This window comes from Salvelinus fontinalis, chromosome 29, assembly GCF_029448725.1.
Source record: "Salvelinus fontinalis isolate EN_2023a chromosome 29, ASM2944872v1, whole genome shotgun sequence".
Taxonomy (NCBI): domain Eukaryota; kingdom Metazoa; phylum Chordata; class Actinopteri; order Salmoniformes; family Salmonidae; genus Salvelinus; species Salvelinus fontinalis.
The window spans coordinates 24754489-24760810 of record NC_074693.1 but is presented as its reverse complement, the minus strand read 5'-3'; positions in this window follow the sequence as shown (position 1 = coordinate 24760810).

Below are 6322 nucleotides of genomic sequence, written 5' to 3'. Positions count from 1 at the left end.
GTCCGCAAACCAACGTTAAATGTGCATACCGCCACCTACTGTGCTGGAGTGTGTGGACAGTTTACAATATTTCTAAATCCTCCTACCTAACTCAGTACTTCTGAGAAATTAAAAAAGATCCCTACTACGTTCTAATAGACCCTCCCCCATCGCCAAAATCCCTTCCAAACCACGTCCAACCTCAATGACCCTACACTTCAATCTTTCCCTCTCTTCAACATACTTACAACAATATAACAACACATGCTCCACCGTATCATCGACCATACACTCCAGACGCAAACCATTCACTTGCTTGGCAACCAGATGTAATTACAAGTTCAATGTACAATGTCCTAAGCAAATTCGAGAAAACACCACCTCTCTCTTCGAATCTGACATTTGAATCTTGGTCCACCAACCTTTCTTTGGAGGGCATATAAATGCTGGCCCTTGTGCTCAGTACCATCTCTTCTGCCACACATCTATCAAAATGGCTCTGATCTTACATTTGGCCAAACCTCTACCCAATATCAATTACATCTTGTTTCAAATCTCTTTTGGCTAACTGGTATAAAATTTAATTCCCTTCCATAACCGCATGTGCTGGGACCCAGCAGAATCACCCATTCTCTCAATTCTCCATAATAACATTAATACAGTACCCATCAAAAGTTTGGACGCCTACTCATTCAAGGGTTTTAATTTGTTTTTACTCTTTTCTACATTGTAGAATAATAGCGAAGACATCAAAACTATGAAATAATATATGGGGAATCTTGTAGAAACCAAAAAAGTGTTAAACAAATCAAATCAAATTTATTTAAATAGCCCTTCGTACATCAGCTGATATCTCAAAGTGCTGTACAGAACCCCAGCCTAAAACCCCAAACAGCAAGCAATGCAGGTGTAGAAGCACGGTGGCTAGGAAAAACTCCCTAGAAAGGCCAAAACCTAGGAAGAAACCTAGAGAGGAACCAGGCTATGAGGGGTGGCCAATCCTCTTCTGGCTGTGCCGGGTGGAGATTATAACAGAACATGGCCAAGATGTTCAAATGTTCATAAATGACCAGCATGGTCAAATAATAATAATCACAGTAGTTATCGAGGGTGCAGCAAGTCAGCACCTCAGGAGTAAATGTCAGTTGGCTTTTTTAGCACGTCCGGTGAACAGGTCAGGGTTCCATAGCCGCAGGCAGAACAGTTGAAACTGGAGCAGCAGCAAGGCCAGGTGGACTGGGGACAGCAAGGAGTCATCATGCCAGGTAGTCCTGACGCATGGTCCTAGGGCTCAGGTCCTCCGAGAGAAAGAAAGAGAGAAGGAGAGAATTAGAGAGGGCATACTTAAATTTACACAGGACACCGGATAAGACAGGAGAAGTCCTCCAGATATAACAAACTGACCCTAGCCCCCCGACACAGTAACTACTGCAGCATAAATACTGGAGTCTGAGACAGGAGGGGTCAGGAGACACTGTGGCCCCATCCGATGATACCCCCGGACAGGGCCAAACAGGAAGGATATAACCCCACCAACTTTGCCAAAGCACAGCCCCCACACCACTAGAGGGAAATCTTCAACTTCTTCAACTTACCATCCTGAGACAAGGCCGAGTATAGCCCACAAAGATCTCCGCCACAGCACAAACCAAGGGGGTGCGCCAACCCAGACAGGAAGATCACGTCAGTGACTCAACCCACTCAAGTGACGCACCCCTCCTAGGGACGGCATGAAAGAGCACCAGTAAGCCAGTGACTCAGCCCCTGTAATAGGGTTAGAGGCAGAGAATCCCAGTGGAGAGAGGATTCTAGCAGCTGTATTTAGCACTAACTGAAGTTTATTTAGTGCTTTATCCGGGTAGCCGGAAAGTAGAGCATTGCAGTAGTCTAACCTAGAAGTAACAAAAGCATGGATTAATTTTTCTGCATAATTTTTGGACAGAACATTTCTGATTTTTGCAATGTTACGTAGATGGAAAAAAGCTGTCCTTGAAACAGTCTTGATATGTTCGTCAAAAGAGAGATCAGGGTCCAGAGTAACGCCGAGGTCCTTCACAGTTTTATTTGAGACGACTTTACAACCATCAAGATTAATTGTCAGATTCAACAGAAGATCTCTTTGTTTCTTGGGACCTAGAACAAGCATCTCTGTTTTGTCCGAGTTTAAAAGTAGAACGTTTTCAGCCATCCACTTCCTTATGTCTGAAACACAGGCTTCTAGCGAGGGCAATTTTGGGGCTTCACCATGTTTCATTGAAATGTACAGCTGTGTGTCATCCGCATAGCAGTGAAAGTTAACATTATGTTTTCGAATGACATCCCCAAGAGGTAAAATATATAGTGAAAACAATAGTGGTCCTAAAATGGAACCTTGAGGAACACCGAAATGTACAGTTGATTTGTCAGAGGACAAACCATTCACAGAGACAAACTGATATATTTCCAACAGATAAGATCTAAACCAGGCCAGAACTTGTCCGTGTAGACCAATTTGGGTTTCCAATTTCTCCAAAAGAATGTGGTGATCGATGGTATCAAAGGCAGCACTAAGGTCTAGTAGCACAAGGACAGATGCAAAGCCTCGGTCTGACGCCATTAAAAGGTAATTTACCACCTTCACAAGTGCAGTCTCAGTGCTATGATGGGGTCTAAAGCCAGACTGGAGCATTTCGTATACATTGTTTGTCTTAAGGAAGGCAGTGAGTTGCTGCGCAACAGCTTTTTCTAAAATTTTTGAGAGGAATGGAAGATTCGATATAGGCTGATAGTTTTTTATATTTTCTAGGTCAAGGTTTGGCTTTTTCAAGAGAGGCTTTATTACTGCCACTTTTAGTGAGTTTGGTACACATCCGGTGGATAGAGAGCCGTTTATTATGTTCAACATAGGAGGGCCGAGCACAGGAAGCAGCTTTTTCAGTAGTTTAGTTGGAATAGGGTCTAGTATGCAGCTTGAAGGTTTAGAGGCCATGATTATTTTCATCATTGTGTCAAGAGATATAGTACTGAAACACTTAAGTGTCTCTCTTGATCCTAGGTCCTGGCAGAGTTGTGCAGACTCAGGACAGCTGAGCTTTGGAGGAATACGCAGATTTAAAGAGGAGTCCGTAATTTTCTTTCTAATGATCATGATCTTTTCCTCAAAGAAGTTCATGAATTTATTACTGCTGAAGTGAAAGCCATCCTCACTTGGGGAATGCTGCTTTTTAGTTAGCTTTGCGACAGTATCAAAAATAAATTTAGGATTGTTCTTATTTTCCTCAATTAAGTTGGAAAAATAGGATGATCGAGCAGCAGTGAGGGCTCTTCGATACTGCACGGTACTGTCTTTCCAAGCTAGTTGGAAGACTTCCAGTTTGGTGTGGCGCCATTTCCGTTCCAATTTTCTGGAAGCTTGCTTCAGAGCTCGGGTACTTTCTGTATACCAGGGAGCTAGTTTCTTATGACAAATATTTTTTGTTTTTATTGGTGCGACTGCTTCTAGGGTATTGCACAAGGTTAAATTGAGTTCCTCAGTTAGGTGGTTAACTGATTTTTGTCCTCTGACGTCCTTGGGTAGGCAGAAGGAGTCTGGAAGGGCATCAAGGAATCTTTGTGTTGTCTGAGAATTTATAGCACGACTTTTGATGCTCCTTGGTTGGGGTCTGAGCAGATTATTTGTTGCGATTGCAAACATAATAAAATGGTGGTCCGATATTCCAGGATTATGAGGAAAAATATTAAGATCTACAACATTTATTCCATGGGACAAAACTAGGTCCAGAGTATGACTGTGGCAGTGAGTAGGTCCAGAGACATGTTGGACAAAACCCACTGAGTCGATGATGGCTCCGAAAGCCTTTTGGAGTGGGTCTGTGGACTTTTCCATGTGAATATTAAAATCACCAAAAATTAGAATATTATCTGCTATGACTACAAGGTCCGATAAGAATTCAGGTAACTCAGTGAGGAACGCTGTATATGGCCCAGGAGGCCTGTAAACAGTAGCTATAAAAAGTGATTGAGTAGGCTGCATAGATTTCATGACTAGAAGCTCAAAAGACGAAAACGTTAAAAAAAAAATTGTAAATTGAAATTTGCTATCGTAAATGTTAGCAACACCTCCGCCTTTGCAGGATGCACGGGGGATATGGTCACTAGTGTAACCAGGAGGTGAGGCCTCATTTAACACAGTAAATTCATCAGGCTTAAGCCATGTTTCAGTCAGGCCAATCACATCAAGATTATGATCAGTGATTAGTTCATTGACTATAACTGCCTTTGAAGTGAGGGATCTAACATTAAGTAGCCCTATTTTGAGATGTGAGGTATCACGATCTCTTTCAATAATGGCAGGAATGGAGGAGGTCTTTATCCTAGTGAGATTGCTAAGGCGAACACCGCCATGTTTACTTTTGCCCAACCTAGGTCGAGTCACAGACACAGTTTCAATGGGGATAGCTGAGCTGACTACACTGACTATGCTAGTGGCAGACTCCACTAAGCTGGCAGGCTGGCCAACAGCCTGCTGCCTGGCCTGCACCCTATTTCATTGTGGAGCTAGAGGAGTTAGAGCCCTGTCTATGTTGGTAGATAAGATGAGAGCCCCCCTCCAGCTAGGATGGAGTCCGTCACTCCTCAGCAGGCCAGGCTTGGTCCTGTTTGTGGGTGAGTCCCAGAAAGAGGGGCAATTATCTACAAATTCTATCTTTTGGGAGGGGCAGAAAAAAGTTTTCAACCAGCGATTGAGTTGTGAGACTCTGCTGTAGAGCTCATCACTCCCACTAACTGGGAAGGGGCCAGAGACAATTACTCGATGCCGACACATCTTTCTAGCTGATTTACACGCTGAAGCTATGTTGTGCTTGGTGACCTCTATCTGTTTCATCCTAACATCATTGGTGCCGACGTGGATAACAATATCTCTATACTAATATCTCTATCTCTATAAATCAAAATATATTTTATATTTGAGATTCTTCAAAGTAGCCACCCTTTGCACACTCTTGGCATTCTCTCAACCAGCTTCATGAGGTAGTCACCTGGAATGCATTTCAATTAACAGGTATGCTTTGTTAAACGTTAATTTGTGGAATATCTTTCCTTAATGCGTTTAAGACAATCAGTTGTGTTGTGACAATCAGTTGTGTTGTGTCGTTTCTCTTTGCTTATTTGAGCTGTTCGTGCCAAAATATGGACTTGGTCTTTCACCAAATATGGCTATCTTCTGTAAACCACCCCTACCTTGTCACAAAACAACTGATTGGCTCAAACACAATAAGATGGAAATTCCACAAATGAACTTTTAATGAGGCACACTTGATCATTGAAATGTACTCCAGGTGACTATCTTATGAAGCTGGTTGATAGAATCCAAGAGTGTGCATAGCTGTCAAGGCAAAGGGTGGCTACTTTGAAGAATCTCAAATATAAAATATATTTTGATTTGTTTAACACTAGTTTGGTTACTACATGATTCCATATGTGTTATTTCATAGTTTTGAAATCTTCACTATTATTCTATAATGTAGAAAATAGTAAAGATAAAGAAAAAGCCTTTAATGAGTGGGTGTGTCAACTTTTGACACATACTGTATTTCCTATAGTAGGTCACTCCTATTAGATTTACCAGCTGATAAACTATTCAATACAGAGAGTACTATAATTCTAACAGGTTGTACGTCCTCCACCCACTAGAGAGAAACAATTATCACTTACAGTTCAACTGCGTATACTGACAGTTCATCTGTTAGCCTTCTACATATCTGCACATCAAATTCACGCCTGCTCCTGTGCGCCCACTATCTGGGTCCTTGGATTGATCTGTGAAAAGCGGTAAAAAAGCATAACTTCTACCAATGTAACTGTCAACCTTTCCCTATATCACTGACTTCTAACCAGTTTTTACTTTTCTCTACCAAGGTTAGACCAACAACAGGATCTGACAGTAACCATGGAGGAACATCCCATATCACCACAGAAGGGCCAACCTCCAACTCCCTCAAACCACTGCCTTGTCTACTAGCACACATCCAAACCGTCGTTCGTTTGGTTGTCATTAAGAAGTGGGACGGAAGATACGTTTGATTGGTTAGTCTGCCAGACTCTTGGCAAATATATTTACAACTATCCCCCCATGTTCCATCTGTGCACTTGGTCTTCTCTAAAGTCGTGTCAGTTTAAATGTTGCAAGCGACCTACCTATAACATTATTACTGTTCAATGCTGTCAATGTTCTATATTTGTATGCTCATTAGAATAAAACAAAAATAGAAGAAAATAGAATATGAAAAAATATCCGAGATGCACATGAAAAAGAGGCAGTGGTTTTACTTTTTGCTGTGCTGGTTTTTCAGATAGAATATGC